Genomic DNA, 19,021 nt, shown 5'->3' with positions numbered 1-19,021 from the left:
CCGCCGCCGCGCCCCCTTCCCGCTGCTCCTTACAGCGGCGGGGCAGCGCCAGGAGCCGGCCCGACTCGGCAGGGAGGCAGCATGCCGCCGGCGCCGCTCTGCCCGCCCGGCCCCGCGGCGGGCTCCCCGCCCGCCCCGCCGCGCTGACTCGGGCGGCGGCAGGGCCGGCGGGGGACGCGCGCATTGTGACGTCTGCGGCCCCGCGTTCTATTTTTAGCGCGGCGATTGGATTTCATTCATGAAACCGAGGCCGCGCGTAAAGGGGCGGCGGCTGGAGCCGCGCCCGCGCCCCCGCCCGGCCCGGCCCGGCCCGTCTCGTCTCGTCTCGTCTCGTCTCACGGCGGCCACAGCGAGCGGGGCAGCCCAGGGGCGCGCCCTCCTTCCCCATCCCGGCACTAGCACACTGCGGGGCCTCCGGCCACGGCCTCGCACGGGAAAAGGTCGGGCACGAAACTAGTCAAAAATAAATGAATACCCACACGCCCACGTATATAGACACGTTATATAAACAGTGTGTATGCATAAACAATGCAAAGATCCTGAAGGCCTCCCTGGATAATCCCCTATATTGGGTGCACAATTTCTTAGTGCAGGTGCTGCTGTTACGTTTTGAAATGTCTTCTTTCCATTTTCACTAATATTTGAACCCTTCACATAAAACAGACACGCACAATTAAACCACAAACCCTCCTTTCACTTAAGCTGACGATCTAGGCTTGGAGTTTTCCAACCAGTGAAAATGGCTCAAGGCCCTGTCTGTAACTGGGAAAAGCACTCGCAATTCAGACCAGGCTTCCTGCTAAAACACTGCTGTCCAGCTCTTCTATTATACCACTTGACATGAAGAAAAAATGTAACTAACCAGTAAGGGGCAAGGGCACAACTGTGGCAGCTGAGGGAACTTTTTTGACATAGTTGTGACTGTTGGAAAGAAAATATTCTTTTACAGCAACCTGGACTCAAACATTGCACAGTCTTGTAGCAATAATACAGCCATTTTTTGGAAAACATGTTATCAAGTTGTTTTAAAAACACCACCTCCAGTAACAGTTAACAGGACCAATAACAGGTTAACAGCATCCAACTGCATTTGGTTATAGTCAATTACTTACCTTTTTCAAATACACAGAAGCCAAACTTACATTAACCAGGTCAGACTGCAACAATTTTCAATTGAGTACATCTATGTCAGGAAAAATTACAGTTTGCAACTTCATATCACTGGAGGCTATTAGGTGCAGAAGAACAACGTGCATCATTGCAAATATTAAGTGTTACTTTCCTGGCTTTGCACAGAGCTTGGATGGACAAGACAAATGCATCAGAAACTAAAACAACTCTCACTCAGACATCTGCTTGCAATCAAACAAATATCAAATTGATAATGCCAGCAACCAAAAGTAAAAAAAAAAAAGTCAACAGATTTAAAATTTATAGCATAATTACCTTCCATTTTTTAAGTTTCAAGCCCTACATGAACTATTTTTTCTCCACAAATGAGGGTTAAAAATTTTCATTCTTTGCAAGCACAACAATCCCTGTATATTCACTTGTTTCTAGGACATGGAACTTTTAGGAAAACAATACAGCCCAAGTTCATCCCAATTAATTCGGGGGCTGAGCAAAGCAGGGTGATAAGAAGGGTATTCCTTTTACTGGACTGTTTCAGTATGGCAAATCCTAATTCCTTATCAGTACGTTTGCTTTACAGTCTAAATTATCACTTTCTGAAGACAAATCACAGAGGTAGAACCCCATGTCTCTATTAAACACACCTAGACTATCACTGCTGCAGAGTGAATGTTATTGTCAGAACAAGTAAGTTAGCACCATGTGGGAGAAAACTGATACAAAGCAACCAGCCTTGCTCTGATACTGACTCAAGAAGTATTGGACTGCAATAAAAAAAAAAACAAAACAAAACAACAAAAAACCAACAAAAGCTTTAGATCTGCTTGCCAGCTTGTTACAGACCTTTTCTACAGGAATAAAGGAAGAGGGCAGGAAGAAGGGAGAAAGTGTTATTTTTAGTGTGCAACAGTAAATTTAGTAGAATACTGCAATGACAAAGATTAGTCAGGTGGTAAAAATGGGGAAAAGAGAAACACGGCTTTGCTTTTGATGGAGATAAAGAAAAGGCCTCAAGTTTCTCACTTTTCTTCTGTTTCATCAAAGGATACCCAGAGCCTGAAGGCTTCTGCAGCTGTGGAAACAGCTACATGCTACTATGTAGTTTCTATTTTAACAACCATCTACAGCAAATTTTACCATTCAGTGCTTTCCCACCACAAACGTATAACTTCTTATATAATTCAGATTGCAGCTTTTCCAGCAAAGTATAAATTAAAACCCCAGGACAGCTAGAAGCCCTCTGTTCTCTGACACAGAATCCTATTGAACTGTATTTACATTTTTCCAAATTTTTAAACGAGTTTTGACCATAAACTTGAGTGACACACCTTGAGAAGTGGCTGGAACGCATCTCTAATAGGGTGTAGAGCAACTGACAGTTTCTAGGCTTTGATACAAGAAAGCACAGTAATAAACCACAAGTATTCCCACTGACTTTGCATAAGCCTTGAAAACATATGAGTGGCAAAGCTTTACTCAGTTAGATGTTTAAGTATTCCAGGTAGCCAGCTTGGATTTTTCTGTTTGTTTGTTTGTTTTCAGGGGAGAATAACAGCTAGAGAAAGAAGGAAGTAAGTTCCATCTTCGCAAGCAATCCTAAAGGACATGGCATTGGACAATGGCTAGCATTTAACTACAGACCCTGCTTCTGCCAAGTCCGTATAGCTTTCCAAAACATGATTATGGGCTGCCAAGTGTCCCATCGTTGCATCTCCATTACGTGCTTTTAACACTATCATGCAACTTAGACAATAACTGGATAAAAAAGAATAAAATAATAATTAAAAAATGCATTCACACCCATGGAGTATTCTACTTTGAATTATTTTAATTTTGCTAAATCACAAAACACATTTGGAAGTGCAAATGTAAAGGTATATTCCCATATGCTCCAACATCTTATTTGTTACTCTGGGGCTAAATTAACCTTTTGGTTTTGAGAATATATTTCTCAGATGGTTAAAAAACATCAGGAGAGAACATTAGTTGTGCATAAGCCATAAATGAATTTACAAATAACCTTTCTACTCCTGGATCTGGAGAATTAGTTTAACTTCAGAGGCTGCACCAACATGCAGTGTTAGCAGAACTCCTTAGGGAGCTTTCTACCAGCTCAGAAATGCTGAAGCTCAGTGCCCTCAGGCCCTTCCATCCTCTGCACTCCTGAGACACCAGAGAAAGGCTCAGGAGCAGACAGGTTGAAAAAATACCAGCCACAGATAACAGGAGGTGCAGGAAGAGGGGACTACAAGCATTTACTTCAGCTTCTTTGTCAAAACTCTTCTGGGAGAGGAGAAAATGGACTAGCCCATGCTTCTTATCACCCCATCATAATCAAAGTCTGCTGTATCTGCAGAAGAATGATAGCCAAAGCATGGCGAGTCTGGGGTTTAGTTTTTATATTACTGTTTACCAGCCTTCTGAGAAAGTCTAAATCCCACACCCAGCCAGACTCGAGGCCACGTGAAAGCAAGGGGTTCTTCTCTGTATTAAAGGTCTAGGCAGGGTCTATCATAGATACCTGCTTAAAAAAAAAAAAAAATAGTGATGTGGCCCTTTGCTCCCTCTGAGGACCCACTCAAGCTTTTAATTTGGACAACTGAGATTATTTCCCCTCTGTTTTAGGTAGTAATACCCAAGCACGATCGCAGTTTCCTAAGACAAGTTACACACACTGACAATAGTCAGCATGGACAGTTACAGGACTGGGCTTGAGTGTGCACTGAGAGAGGGCGGATCTGACGTTGCAGAGGCAGCCTGGGACAGTCCAAAACTGAAAATCAATAGTACAGGACAAGGTACAGTTCCTCTCTCTCCCTTATCCCTGAATGCAGGGGCCCTTCATATCAGACTTTAAGTGCATGTTAAGATTAAAAGATTGTTAGTGGACATAAGTTTAAATGCACAAGGAATTACATAAACCAAAGTAAGTTAAATTATCCCATGCGGGCTCCATGTTGCAGATGGCAATCTCACAGGGACAGAAGGTGCTCTCTACAGTTCATGAAACCTTCTTTCAACAATACAAAAGAACATGAATGAATGATGTACAACCAAAATAAGGAGACGTGGTACTTCAGTTATGGACTTCACCATCCACCCATTGTTTGTGATATACGTAGTTTCAGCCAACTGGCAGCATGTGAATTAGAATATCAGAATTACCCAGCTCCTGTCATTGAAGTCTACTTTTTCCCCACAATTAGGCTTAGAGACTTTAATTATGTGGGTAGATCAAAATCATTTCTAACTACTTCTGTAACGGATTAGTATATATTCCATTAGATTTTATCCATAAAAAATTCATAAAGAGAATAAATGCCTGAAAAAACTATGTAAATGCATATTCTATACACATTGAAATAAAATTCAAGTCATTTCCTGTCAATACAATTTTTGTATTAATGGGTTTGCATTCAGAACTGTAATGTACCCATGCCAAATGCTTATGCATTCACAATTAGCTTTCTTTTCAAAACTATTATGTATTGTATGCAGTCCTTTTTTCTCTTTAGCGTAATAAGGATAGAGTTTAGTGTTTGACGTAAGGCGCTTCTATTTAGTGATGTCAACATCTGTTCTTAGCCAACTGTGCAAATTGATTAGGACAGTTGTATCCCTTTTCATACTATCCCACACAATTGTCTCAATTCTCAGAGATGGAGACACGTAACGTATACAATGATATCTTCACTGTGTGCATTAGACACTAAGATAGACCACTATACATTTATTTGTTAGGGTTTTTTTTCAGTTATTCACTGAATGCTAAACATAGTGCAAGACGATCATCAATTAAGAAGCCTGCAATGCACCAGATTTTATTAGAGCATTCCATGAATGATATATGACACCAGTTGTTTGCCTTATGAATTGTATTTCTTTTTCACATTCTTTTTCACTAGCAGAGGGATATAAAATGCTTAATATAGGCATACATTTTAAACAGCTGGGTAAACAAGAAGGGGACTATCTAGAGAAGGAAAATGCCAATACTTAAAATTTGGAATAAAAATTAGACACCTACCACTTTTTCAGAGGGTTATATTTCAACAATGCTTTAGTTTTTAGGCTAATCACATGTAGGATGTTGGCTTTTGTCTTTCCCCACTCCCATATTTAATCTGTTAACTGTAAGACCCTGTTCTCCCCACCTCACCCCACAACAGAATTGCAATTTAGGTGGGAAGGGGCCTCTGGACGCCACCCAGTCCAACCTCCCCCTCAATGCACAGCTAATTCCAAAGCTTGATCAGGTCAAGGATGGTAAGCCCACAGTCTCCAACCTGCCTGTTCCATTGCTTAGCCACTCACTGTGAAAATGTTTTTCTTTACACCCAGTGAGAATTTACCTTGCTGCTACTTGTGACTGCTGCCTCTTGCCCTTTTGTTGTGCAACTGTGAGAAGAATCTAGTTTCCCCTATAACCCTTTGTTAGGTATGTGAGGTAGTAATGAGATGCCCTCTTAGCCTTCTCTTTTCCAGGCCAGATAAACAGCTCCCTCGGCCTCTCTGTGTCACATCTTGTGTTTCAGTCCCCTAACCGCATTAGTGGCCCTTCATTGCACTCTCTTCAGTTGGTCAATCTCTCTTCGGTGCTGTGAAGCCTGAAACTGGACACAGTACTGCAGATGCAGCTTGATGAATGCTGAGTAGAGGGGAATAATCACTGCCATTGACCTCCTCGCTACACTCGTCCTAATGCAGCCCAGTATGCAGTTAGCCTTCGCTGCTGGAAGGGCACTCTGCTGACTCAGGTATGCCTCAGCCTATTACTTGCACTGTCAGAGTCTCTCTCATGAAGTCTTACAAAACTCTATTACTGCCTTTGCTGCTGCACTTCTCTTTCTACAGGCTGCATAGTCTGGTCTTAAAAGGGAGTGGATTCATTTGAATAGTCCCAGTTTGCAAAGTTAGGTGTACCAGGATACAATCAAGCAAAATAAAATTTTGGCTTAATATGAAGAACAGCAAGAGAAACAGCTGAGTGGTTATATAAGAGTCTCCCAAGGGAAGAAGTGGCAGAGTTATGGCTCGCTGCATTCACAACCCAGAGAGGACAAGGCTGTATTGAAAATTGGTTGTTCAGCACAGTTTTGTATTAGATGTGTAATTTTTTTTTAATGGTAACAAGTTTGCAACAGCTTGTATTTGCTATACTCGCTGCTTCTAGATCCTCAGAACTACAACATGGGTAAGAAAGATTTAATCAGCTTATAAAAATAGTTCCAAACAGAAGCTAAATGGGAGGAACTGACTAGTAGGAGGATTTCTTTTTGCATGTGTGTCATTTTGCTGTTTGGCAAGGGAATGAAACTGGAAGTGATTGCACCAAAGTGTCATACGACTTTTTCCCAACTATCCAAAGCATGCCTGCTTTATCAGCTATTTCCAGTATTTAAGGGGTTTTTCAAGGTACAGGAGATTCATCTTCAAAATCAATGGTTTGCCCTCTATGGCAATCTATTGGAGTGTAATACTTTATAAAGCTCACTAACCAAAATTAAGGGGAATGCTATGCTTAATGCAGCAGTGAAAGTTTTACTAATATGAGAAGAATTATTCTAATTTTTTGACAATTCTGTCCCTAGCTGTTGCCTGTTTGCAGACTGGGACATACCAGAAATACATTTGCAGCCCAGAATAACTCTTTATTGCCACTTCACAGGACAACATTCACACATATATGAAATGGTAATCACAGGAGCAAATCCTCACCTTGAAGAACTGACTTCATGTCTGTATTATGTTATCCAATTATCTCACCTGTAGTGCTGGCATCTGCATAACTGTTCAGAGTTTCTTAAAATGTTCCTGCCATCTAATCAGATGTTAATGGAATAGAAAGAACTTTGTGGAATGAAATGAGAGTCATAGCAAACAGTCAGCTGGGGGAGATTTTTTTGTCTGTTTGACGTTCTGGCTAGCTGTCAGTCTCCGTCCCTCATCTATGTAGATCAGTCAAAATGCACTTCTGTCTGAGTACTGACTTTCAAAGAGAGAGTGATCTCTTGGAACCCTTTTATACTACACGAGCAGGTTTTCAATGCAAACACGGTCTTTGCTTCTCACTCTTGATCCGAGCTATTGAGCTTTAAAAGCCAAATATAAATGGATCAGCTCTCATTCTTTAAAGCATTATAAATTCTCTCCCTGCCTTTTGAAGCTTGTAAAAATCACCTAATGTATTAAAAGCCTAGTAGCTTTATATGCAGAAGGATACAAAATGTAGACCAAATTTTAGAAGCTGAAATATTGGTCAAAGATTGCATAAATTCTATAGGAGCAATACACAGAGATCTCTGCAACAACATGCCATCACTGCTGTGAGCTGCTTATACTAGTGCTATACAGAGATCACGAGGACAAGTCTTGAACACAAATCTGTAATTACAGGAGCTGGAAGGTATAGGGTAGGGGTGGGTGAGGGGAAGGGAAGCAAAGTGGATTTTCTCTTCTTTTTCACAGTTGCCAAAAACTAGTATTATTGGTCTCTGAATCACTCCTTATATACAAGAAGAGCAGCCAACAGCCATATTCTGATCTTTACAGGGTGTCAAACCAGCAGAGCAGGATTAAATAGTAGAATCAAGGGCAACTTAATCTGACCATCATTAATCTTCGAGAAACAGACTTATTAACTACAACTTACTCTTTTGCACCTCTGTCCCATAGTTAGCTAGATGCGAAAGTAAAAGACCCCAGTTATGGTTTAAGAGCCAGATATAAGTCCTACTGAAACTGATGGGGAAAAGCTTCCATTGACTCCTCTGAGCTTCAATTCAGGTGACAATTCAAGAAGAAAAAGTCCATAGAATTAGTTGCAATATGCCTGTCTTAGAAAGATGAAGACATATAACTTAAACTAGCTGAAACAAAACAGCACTGAGTGAAACACCTACCACTTTAATATTTTTTCCACTAGGTTGTTCAAAGAATGTACTGGTTTGGATTACAATTCCCCCCCTAAGATTACAGTACAATTCTTCATTTATTTTGAATAGTGTGATTCTGCACAGTAACAACACTATGGCTTTAATCATTCAAGATCCAAATTCAAAGTTGGAAACTTCTGTTACATTCTGCACATTCTCTACTTTTGAACCATACATTTTTTGAATGAGAGAGCTTTTCCAGGAAGGTAAGAACTTGTGCCTCTTAATCATTTACACCAGTTTAACGACACAAGTTACACTAGCACAAATTGCCTTGCAGACTGCACTTTTGCAACACAAACTTAAATTCAGTGGGTTAGACTGGATTATATCAACACAAGGTTTCTACTGTCCAAACACTTCTCATCTATTTTAGGGGTTTACTTCAATAAGTCTAAGCAAATCTAGTTACCACTTTTTTTGTTTCCCCAATGAGTCAAGGCCTTAGATCGTATGCAGAAAGATTATTACCGGAGTTGGTTCTGGTGGACATCTTTCTCCCCCTGAAACACTTTCTATAAATTCTAGCAAAACTGTGTAGCTGAAGGATAACAGGAATTGCAGAAATTGCAGAGGAATGCACACAAGTGATCCATACAAGCGAATGCACACAAGTGATTCCGAGTCTAAGAAGCATATTGTCTAAGAAGCATAAGATCCAAGTCTAATGAAGACAGTTTGCATGTTTCACTGCAGGCTGTTTGATGAGACTTTCCCAAATTATTTTTATTGGGAATAGTTACCAAAAAGGATTCTGTTCTTTTTCAATGCGACCATTCAAAAGCCATCAACCATTAAAGCACAACTTTCTTCCAAATATTTGCAGTTTTTACAGAGGGTGTGGAACATACTACCTCCAGGAGCTGCCAAAGTATCATTGTCACAGGCTTGAAATACAGATTAGGCAAAAGACAGAGAGCTTAAAGGATTCAAGCTACTATGTATACTGTGTGATTTGCAAAGTATGGAGAAAAAGACATCACTTTCCAATTACACGTACAAAACCAGATAACTGCAGCATTTAAATCTATCACGAGCAGAATTTACATTTGTAAAATTAAAAACAAACTAGAACCACCAGCAGTGGTTTTGAACTTAATCAGGCATTCAAGGAGCTTTAACAAAATCAAAAGTATTCCAGTGCTTTGAAATGTCTCATGCACTCATTGCTTGGAAGTTATATTGCCAAAGCATCATGAAGTCTACTAACAGGTTTTTTTTCTTTTTCAATAAAGTAGCAAGGCATGTAGCTTTTTATTTTTAAAGAACCCTTTACAGTCTTTTCTGAGTCAGGCAGGAGTCCTTTGCCTGGGTAAAGGGTAGAAGAGAAGAACTACAAAGGTATTAATCTTATTTGCTCTCATACATATTGGCAAAAGTGCTAGAGCAGGGAGCATTTTGTAGCATTATAGAAGCCTCAAGTGAACTGAATGCCTCCCCCAACTCATCTCAAAAATATTTTTGCAGGAAAAAGTATGAATTATTTACAGAAGCATCTGCCTATAAAATTTTGTCAAACTATATCCGTTACAGAAGATAAACATTTCTCCACCATTCCAATTTAAAATAGGTGAACAGCACTTATTTTTCACATTAGGCTTCTAGCTAAAATTCAGAACGACAGCTAAAATACTATTGTACTATTATTGTAAGAGAAATATTGAGAGTTCCTTAATTATAGTGTTGCCAGTAGGAACCACTGTTGCAAACACACAAAGAAAGAAGGATTAAAAGAACCCAGTTCACACCTGGAGAAATTCCAATGGAGACAGTTGCATTGCCTCAAGAAAAGCCTGACCCACAGGTATTTTCCCCAAGAAGACTAGGAAGTATTTTTTGAAACATTCGTCTTTATTTAGTGACCAATAATCTACATATATGCCTAAGCACATATGACAGTTGAAAACATGTATCTGAAATAGAAGAGCCCCATTTAAGGAGTTCAAGTGTTAAGCAATAGCCATAAATCAAGGAATGAAATGTGGATAGTCGTAAGGGCCACAACATATGTATCTGTCTCTGTTGCTCAGGACAGTTATTGGAACATCTGCCCATTTAGAAGCCCGTGTAGAAGCACATTTCACCACTGACAAAGTGGTGAAAACAAGCAAGTATCTAAAGCTCAGGTACTGTTACCATACTAAGTATGTTTTTATGGCTGCAAATCCTTATCTTGAGAGTGCTAGGCCCTTGCTTCCAAAAGCGTGAGAGACAGGTAATTCCAGTTGGCAAGAGGATGCTCTGGGGTGACAGCACTGCTTTTATATCACAATTTGGATTTCTTGTGTTGGGTACCTTGTTGCTTAAGCTCCCTGAATAAACGGACATTTCAGAACCGCATCGTTTCTTTCTTCATTTCCCACCTAACAATAACAAAGCATTGTTTCCTGATTCTGTATAGGTGTTGTGAGAATCATTCTTTATCCTTTATCAAAAGCACAGGAAATCCCATGATGAAGTTAGAAAAGTGCTTACTACAGGATTTCAACAGTCTGTGATAGACAGTGCTAGAGAACATAAATTTAATTACAAAGATTAGAAGCAACAAACAGCAACACTGCCCCTTCCCCTCACACCCCAGCCACAGACACACAGCAGTGCCCCAATTTTCTAATCTCTAGTCACAAGCAATCGTAAGCTTGTGAAGAACTAGCTCAAGCAGTTTTAAAATTTAAGATTTGCTCAGCTACATTTAATTCTACTGAAGGTTACTGTTTCACACACACACCCTCTGTTGGTTTTGCACAGTCCAGAACTTTGTTTTTACCTGTCTGAATTGTCAGCTAAATTAAATTGCCAGACTCTGTGCTGTAGTGACTAACACACATGTATCTATTTTATTCCACTGACTGTGGAAAAACTGCTCTCAGAGAGGGCAGTAGCTTCTTTAACCAGAGAGCTAAATTTACTACTACTCGTCTCGTAATGCCTCAAGTGACACAGAAGCCCATAAGCAAATAAGCTGTGACCAGGATATTAAGGAGTAAATAACACCTCTACAAAGACCTGCCTTCCACAGATGTAGCATTTTCCGACTCAAGCACATGACAATACATAAGTTAACTTTTGTCCAGATGTGCAGATATGATCTCTTCAAGAAGTGAGACCCAATCACAGAAACAACAGAACCTAGTGTAGAAAAAAAGAGCTTCCAAGAACATTATTCTGTAACTTAATTACATAAGCTACGCATGTTACTCAGAAATTCATTTAGAGACAGAAAATTAGGCTGGGAAGTGAGACGACATTGGGAGCAAAGGTGAAGAGAGATATTGGGGTTCTTAGGTGTGCCATTTGCCTTAAAAAGTACTTTGTGAAGCTGAGATCACTCTTAGTGTATATTAAATAATCCATAGCATCACAACTTGCATACATGTAATATTACATACTGGCTTTCAGGAACTGCAGTACCTATAAAATGACTTCTATTTTTGTTCACAAAGTATATGTTTGTCTTTGATGAAGTGCTGGAGGGGGTTCATTAAATTACTAATGTAACTATTAAAGCTATTAAATTACCAATTTTGAGGGACCAATTCAAAGCACATTGAGATAAGCACAAATCCAAAGTAAACCGAGTGTCTCTTCACTTCAGTGACCCTCCTATGAGGCTCTGAATGCTGAAATCTCTTTCTCCTGACAGCATTAACCCCTTCTTTGAATGACCCTCCCTGGCCAAAACACTGAAGTAGTTATTTCTAGAGCTCACTAAGCATTCTGTTTGGTAGTGCACAATGATGAGGGGGGAATGCTTGCTTTGTGTTTACTTTGAGAGCCCGGGGGAGAGATTGCTCCGTAAGCTTCCTGACAAGACACTTATTTTTATTCACATTGTCACTATGTTTTCCCATGAACAAATATTTATACTTCAGAGGAAATGTTTCAGTAACATGTATCAGGCAGGATAAGAAACATCTTCACTTCCTTTCCCTTTATTATGAGAAAGCAATTTTGCTTACATGAGAAAGTAAATAAATAGATTCCCTAGAGATGCCTGGGAAGGGGTCATTCTTGCAGGGAACCCAACTTGAAAATATTGGCAGCATGTCACTGTGTTAGATGACCTGTAGAGGTTTCATTTGTAATTGCAAGAAGTAAATACATCAGAGATTTATTGTTTCCTTTGTTCAGAGAAACTGACCATTCCTGTACAATCTTGTTTTAATTAAAATATTTTCCCTTCTGACAAATTTTAGTAGCATGTTATGTTCCTATCTGCATTATTATAATGTACATATAATACATATGGCAAGATATAAATCCACCTTTTGTTAATGCTTCTGAACATATAACAGACTGGGAAGGCCAGTGGGTGAAAACAACCTAATTTCATTGACTACTCCAAAATTTGAGTAAGGGGCTGGACTACATGACCTCCTGAGGTTTCTTACAACCTGAATTTTCCTGTGATCCTAAATTAAGGAGATGTATGTGGCTTTACTAACTTACAAGCTTACTGTATGAAACTGTGAAGATCTGGGCGTGGGACTTGGCAAAAGCATTATTAATATGCACCTGTAATTCAGGCTGGCAACAGCCCCACCTTTTCCCTAGGCTGCACAGAGCAGGAACAGAGAAAGCTGCCTGGTTGCATGAAAGAGTACCTGTGTATTTGTGGTACAAGCTCTTTCTTCATCCCAGGATCTCACTCATTTCCTGCATCTGCAGTTAGTCTGTGTAAGTATTCTCTCTTGAAAATTAGACTTAGCAGCTTCCGCTTCTTTGATGCTTTGAAGAAAGGCTTGACATTGGGTCAAAAGCTACTATGTGCAGAAGCCACCCATTACAGTAACTCTGCAACAATGCAGATCCTTTATACATTTGTTTTTATCTACTGGAATATCAGAACAAAGCTGACTAATCCTGTAAGTGAAAGGATTAATTCTAGGACTTTTCAGTTAAGACTTTCAGTACAAAGTTCTCCAAGTCACAGATGCTGTAACTTTAAAATACCTGACCAAAAGCTGCTGGACAGAACAGGAGCGGTGACAGGCAACACTAAGTGAAATGAGTCAGGTGGTTTTTTTTTTTTTTTTTTATTTCTCCCTGGGAATACTTACCTCACAGGAGAAAATAATATTCATATCCATTTTTAACAGCTTGATCAAAAGCAGAATTCCATTAAAGATATTTCATGTCTTTCTCTTACTGTGGCACTCCTGAAGGAGAAAAAGAAAAAAAAGGGAATAAACCTTACTATTTTCAACCTAAAATTACAACACATGCAATCCAAAGACATCTCTTATGATCTGTTTTATATTGTAAAACAGGCCTGCTTGATCAACAAAACAGTTCTTCAAAGTTTCAAACAGGTAAATTGAATATCTGCATTAAAATACTAACTGTTCACTCCAATGCACTGAAGAAATAATTTTCCTCTGGATTTAGATAAAAAAAAAAAAAATAATCACCTTACGTGTCAGAACCAAAGACTGTTGTATCACAGTTAACCAGCTCTTCATAGGTTAGCTAACAGACTCTGAGGAAGGCGTTTTTGCCCACCTTCAAGAAGGTGACAAGACTCTAAAATATGAGCTGACAGCCTGATGACATGTGAACTGGGACTTCTGTGTTGCTCCCACCTTTGGTCCCAAATGAAATGAATTATAGAAGTGCTTCACTGGGTTTGGTAAATGCATTATTGTGGCTTTGTTCCCATCCAGGAGCAAGGCTGAGGTTTTCCAAGAACCTAAGGTGGAAGCAACATTGATTTCACCTCAGATGCTGCCCTAAAAGCAATGCTCAATGACACAAGTATCTTTCAGAGGTTTCATGCTAGCTTGAAAAGCAGAAGTGAAATGCAGATTCTTCAGCTGAAGAGACTAGCAGCCTGCTTCGCTTTTCTAGGCATTTCTCCCTCCTTATCAGCAACATTTCAGAGTCGAATTTAGGACTGACGTTAGTTTCTCACAGAAATTCCCACCTTCTGTAGATACCCTACACAAGACAACAGTGAGGGCAAACATCACAGAAAATGAAGGAACACCTCATTCCACCTTTGTGGAATAGGCAAGCCACTGGAATTGACAACAGAGCCAGAGGCATGATCTTTATATCCCTCTAGAAGTCCTTCCCTTCCCTACAAGCACCTTTGCTAATTATCCATAAGCATTTTAGTGGCAAGGACTATATCAGTGTTCCTTAACTGCCATGTTTCATGCAGCTACGACTGTTGAGAACCTTCTTACCATCTTTTCTATTGTCTTCACCCTGACTTTCTCCAAGGCAGGCCCTTACAGGCTCCATGCATAGCTCACTTTGTGAGTCCTACAAATAACAGCCTTATCCCACAATGAAACAAAACCCCAAAGAATTAATTAAATAGTGGCATTAGCAGACACAGGGCTCTCAAACTGTTTAAATACCTATTTATATGATACTGTACCATCCCTAACTGTTCATTTGTTTCCTCAGAACTGATGGCAGACTAGAAGTTATTTGCAGCTTCTTTCAGAACATGTCTTTTCCAAAAAAAAAAAAAAAAAAAAAAAAAAAGGGGGGGATCTTGTTTACGTGATCATAAACTCACAGCTTTCTCTAGTTTTATTTCACTGAGATCCCATACATTTCAACCAGCCTTTCTCTGCTTTGCCCTCATTAAAATCCACAGACATGGCCTCCATGGATACATCGAGATACTTCTCACTCTCAAACAAACATGCAAAGCCCTTCCACCAGCCCATTCATAATTTTTTTTTCAGAAATCATTAATTATTTACATTATTGTCCTATTAAAGGCCACATTAAGACTCTCCGGCTTGCTGAGAGATTTTTTTAATTGTTATGCTGTAAAGTCAGACAAGTTGTTTGAAGAGTGTAAACAGATAGAAATGTAGTTAAACCTGATTTTCATCATTACTAAAGCATAAGCCTAAAAGTTCCACTTCACAGTAAAATGTGAAGTGAATCCATCCCCCTGTCCCTCAATTTTACTTCTGCTTTCTGGTTTTGAAGATAGCTGGGACCACAGAAGAAAGGTTCTAACCTTAATTAGCATTGTGCTGCCTGATTACAACTCCAAATTATAAACATCTTCCCTACCACGGTAGTGGAGGCAGATCTTCTATTTCTGTGATGATGATCTGCAATCAGAAGAACTTCCCTTATCTGAATCTTGAGGAGCTCACAGCTGAAAAGAGCTGGCTGTATGCGACTCTTACCCTGTGTGCCTGCACCAGAGAGCACCAGTTCTGGTCCTGGCAATGCAATTCCTTCTCTCTCCCATCTGCTCCTCACTCAGGCAGGCATTACCTGAAATAATGCTCACCCACAACAGCAACCGCACTACGGTGCTGTCTGCAGGACATGCAGTAAGGTCACCGTATGCTGAAGGAAATTAAAGCCAGCTGGAACAAAGAGTAATTCAGTAAGGGATGTACTTATATGGTCTAATTCTCCAAGGTGGGGAACTTCCTTTAAATGGGTGGGAAGGGGAAGAGCAGGTGGTTGTTCCTGCAGGTTGGCAGGTGGTACAATCACAGTGCAACCCAGGCCCAGAAGGAATGCAGAGAAGACCATGTGGAACGCTGGGCTCCCTGGACGGTTCCTCGGGGCCAACACATAACCTGTCATATGTGATCTGGCCTAGGAGCCTCTCCTGCTATGGACAAGTCACTCCTCTAACACAGTGACACTAGAGAAAACTCAAGGAAAACTCAGCCCAATTTTCTCCTCAAATCCACCCCAGCTTCTCCTTTGGGTTATTCAGTAACCTAAGTTGATCCAGTCTTTTTTCCTGCCCCAGTTTTTTTGTTTTTTAATATTAATACCAAACTAATAATATTGCAGAATTTTATCCTCTCAACCTACTTAAGAGCTCCCTTTTACTAGCCTATCATCTCTAGGTATTGGTTTCATGTTTCTGTAACATCACATATTTTCAGTACATCTGCTCAAAATCTCTTCAACAAACTTTGAGAGATTATGTGAAAGAAAAGTAACTGCTTATAAGCATGATGTTTCTGCTTTGTTTAATATGGTTTTACGTCAAACTTTTGCCTTTAAAAGTTCAAATACTGGAAGAAGTTCAAGTAAAGGAAAAAGTAGAACATTGTTTCACTGTTGTAATCTTTACTATGACACACCTCACTGTGCATTACATGGTTGAACAGACAGTAGAAATTTTACTTCCCATTGATACCTAAACCAACATTTCCTCTCAATATATTTTCAAACCTTTAATGTTCCAGAATCCATAGTAAATGCAAGTGTTTTGCCCTTCCTACTTCAGTTCAGACAAGTGTGCTTTTTCTGGGGTCTCCCTTAGAGATAAAGGAATTTTTTCCTGTATTGATTACATAGACAAAAGTAACTGATGACATGCAATGTAAATACTTTTATTTAACTAAGTACAAATGATGGTATTTGGTGAGAGGTTGACAATCAGGTTCTAAAAGAAGACGGGATGCTATGATTGCCACTAACCCTACCGTAGCAGCACCCATGATGACTTGGTTAAACAGCTGCTAAACAAAAGTGTACGTACTAAAGCTCTAATTTTCTATGCTCCCCAAGTAGGGAAAAGTTTTACCCTTTTCTCATTCCTCTTTTCTGAGAGCTGCAAAAGAGCTCGGCAGGGTACAGCCCACTGTTTCTCCCCAGAGGTCCTCAATAACTGTAAGAAACAGAAGGGGCTCTCTAACTTCATCCTCCTGCTAGTCTTTTTAGAGTCACATCCTTCTTCATAACCAGCGCCTCTTGTATCCAGTTCTCTACATGCATTTGCACTCTGTACCGATTGCAAATTTCATTCATGTAATGCAGAGACCCATTAATAATTTAAGATTAAAAAGGAACCTAAGGGCAGGAATATTCCATTTTTGCTCATGCGATAGATGTCACTTTGCTAGTACATCAACTCGAGTTATCGTTGTGCATGCTACGTTAATTCAGTAAATTGCTTTTCAAACAAAGTGCATTCAGGAAGCGCCTGGAGAACTTATATGAGAGGAAAGTTTAATTTTTATGGCGAGTGTGCCAGATCAATATCCAGAAAGAGAAAGATTTCAGTTTTGTCCATCGAGTTTTCAAAAAGAGGGGGTAGCCAGAATAAATCGTATAAATAAGCCCTCTGCACGAACAAGTAAAAGTCATATCAGGTGTAGTGATAAATATCCCAGCGCACTATTTACGCCGTGTTCGACCAGAGAAATAATAAATAGCGGTATTTAATAGCTCAATAGCGTTGCAGCGGGACCGCCCGCACACCCAAGGGAGCCGTCAGCATTTTTAGCCTTACCGGGGAAGGGAACAGGACACCAGGTCGGGCCAGGCAGGTGCCGGCTCTCCCCCAGGGGCGGGACGCGGCGGCCCCGCTCAGCGGCCCGGAGGCGCCGGGGGCTCCTGTCAGAATCTGCCCCCGCGGCGCCTCAGCCGCTCGCCGCTCCCTCCTCCGCAGCGGCTGCCAGCGCCTCCTGCCCCGGCAGCTTCCCGCTCCCCTCGCGTCCAGCGGAGCTCGCCACCCCCTCCAGCCCCGGCCCCGCTGGGTCACCCGCGTCCCGACGCGCCCGGCCCGGCAAGCGCCCCGGAGAGACTCGGGCAGCGCCTGACAGCGGCGCCTGCCTCCTTCCTTCCTTCCTTCCCTCCCGCCCGCCCGCCCCGCGGGAGCGCGACCGGGGCCGCGCGTCTCACCTGAGCGCGGAGCGGGACCCGCTGGAGACAGGGTGGAAGTGCCAGCCGCCGCCGCCGCCGCCGCCTGCAGCGCTCTGCCCGGCGCGGCGCGGCCCGCCTCCTCAGCGGTGCGGTGCGGTGCGGTGCGACCCGCCCTGCCCTGCCCGGCCCGGCCCAGCCGGCGGGGAGCGGAGCGGCCGGCGCGCCCCAGCCAGCCAACCAGCCCCCCGGGGAGGGCTGCGCCCGGCCGTCACGTGAGCGTGCTCGAGCACGCGGTGCCGTTACAGCCGTTGCAGCTGTTACGGCCGTTACAGCCGCGCGCGGCGGCGGCGGGAAGCGGAGGGGGGAGGGAGGGGGCGGGGCGGCGCTGCGCTGCGCTCTGTGGTGCCGCGCGCCGCCGCTCAGGTGAGGTGCGAGGGCTCCCGCGGCCCCGGCGCCGCTGTAGCCGCGGCCCCCGCGGGGCTCTGCGCCCCCCGCCGCCCTTCCTGCCCTCGGGAGAGGTCGTTTCCAGGAATTGAGGGGCTGCCGGGGCAGGAAATCTTGCGGGGCCCTGTCAGGGGAGCGGCGGCGCTGGCGGGGCCGGGCTCGGGCGGCCCCGCAGCCGGGAGGTCCCCTGTCCCCCTCTTCGGTACGGCTAGCGAGGACAGCCGCGCTCTGCGTGAGCGCACGCACGATGAAATGTTGAATCCAGTTGTGGGATCGGGGTCTGTATATTTCCATGGAGGGTGTATACTTGTGTGTTTATCATTTCTGCCTGCTGAGTAAGTTACACTGCACTGTTCACCTCAGTTTCCCCACAAAGAATTTTCATGCTGAATCGTAGCTAAAACAACATTAAGCTCATTTTCCTACCAGGATGCTTCCCATTTACAGTGTCCTCAGGGTGCCTGACCTCTGTATCAATAATACACTGACAGAACTCTTTAAAGAGAACAATAGTGGGAAGTCATAAGTAATCCAGCACCGTATGTTATTTAAAAGGGTTGTAGAGCATATTGCCGAAATGCTCAGGTGAAGCTTGAGGAATGGCCCAGTAGTGTGGTATTAAAGGAATTCTCTGCTTACTCCGTGTCTTGGACTTGATTTTCCACCCTGGGTCTTTCTGTTTGTGGGTTCAGGAGGAGTTCAGAGGACTGTGGAGACCAGGTGCTCAGCCTTTGTGCAGTTGCCAGGGCTTCATGTCACTCAGCAGTGACATTTAATGTTGGTTATGGAGAGTTTCTGACAACATAGCTCTTCTAGGCTAAAGAAAAAGTGATACAGGGCCTAAAGACAGCAGGAGCTGGCAGTGTTGCAGGCAGAGGCAGGCTGGGCTTGCTGTCAAAATGCTCTCCTATTTCAATGTC

At 42.3% G+C, this 19,021-nt stretch overlaps 1 protein-coding gene across 2 annotated transcripts in view; it reads right to left on the bottom strand.

The window, feature by feature from the left end:
• RHOBTB1 (Rho related BTB domain containing 1) overlaps nucleotides 1-17,833 on the bottom strand; it is a 55,094-nt gene extending 37,261 nt beyond the window's left edge. For both annotated transcript variants that reach the window (XM_087765200.1, XM_087765203.1), the window contains exons 1-2: nucleotides 17,697-17,833; nucleotides 13,127-13,225 (exon numbers count right to left, since the gene is read on the bottom strand). The gene's annotated coding sequence lies outside the window, so the exon portion shown is untranslated. The remainder of the gene's footprint in view (nucleotides 1-13,126; nucleotides 13,226-17,696) is intronic.
• Nucleotides 17,834-19,021: the final 1,188 nt, after the last annotated feature.

This window comes from Nipponia nippon, unplaced genomic scaffold, assembly GCF_047370975.1.
Source record: "Nipponia nippon isolate SJK-2023a ecotype South Korea unplaced genomic scaffold, ASM4737097v1 scaffold_3, whole genome shotgun sequence".
Lineage (NCBI taxonomy): Eukaryota > Metazoa > Chordata > Aves > Pelecaniformes > Threskiornithidae > Nipponia > Nipponia nippon.
The sequence above is the reverse complement of the archived record's forward strand: the minus strand, read 5'-3'. Positions and strand labels throughout refer to the sequence as shown.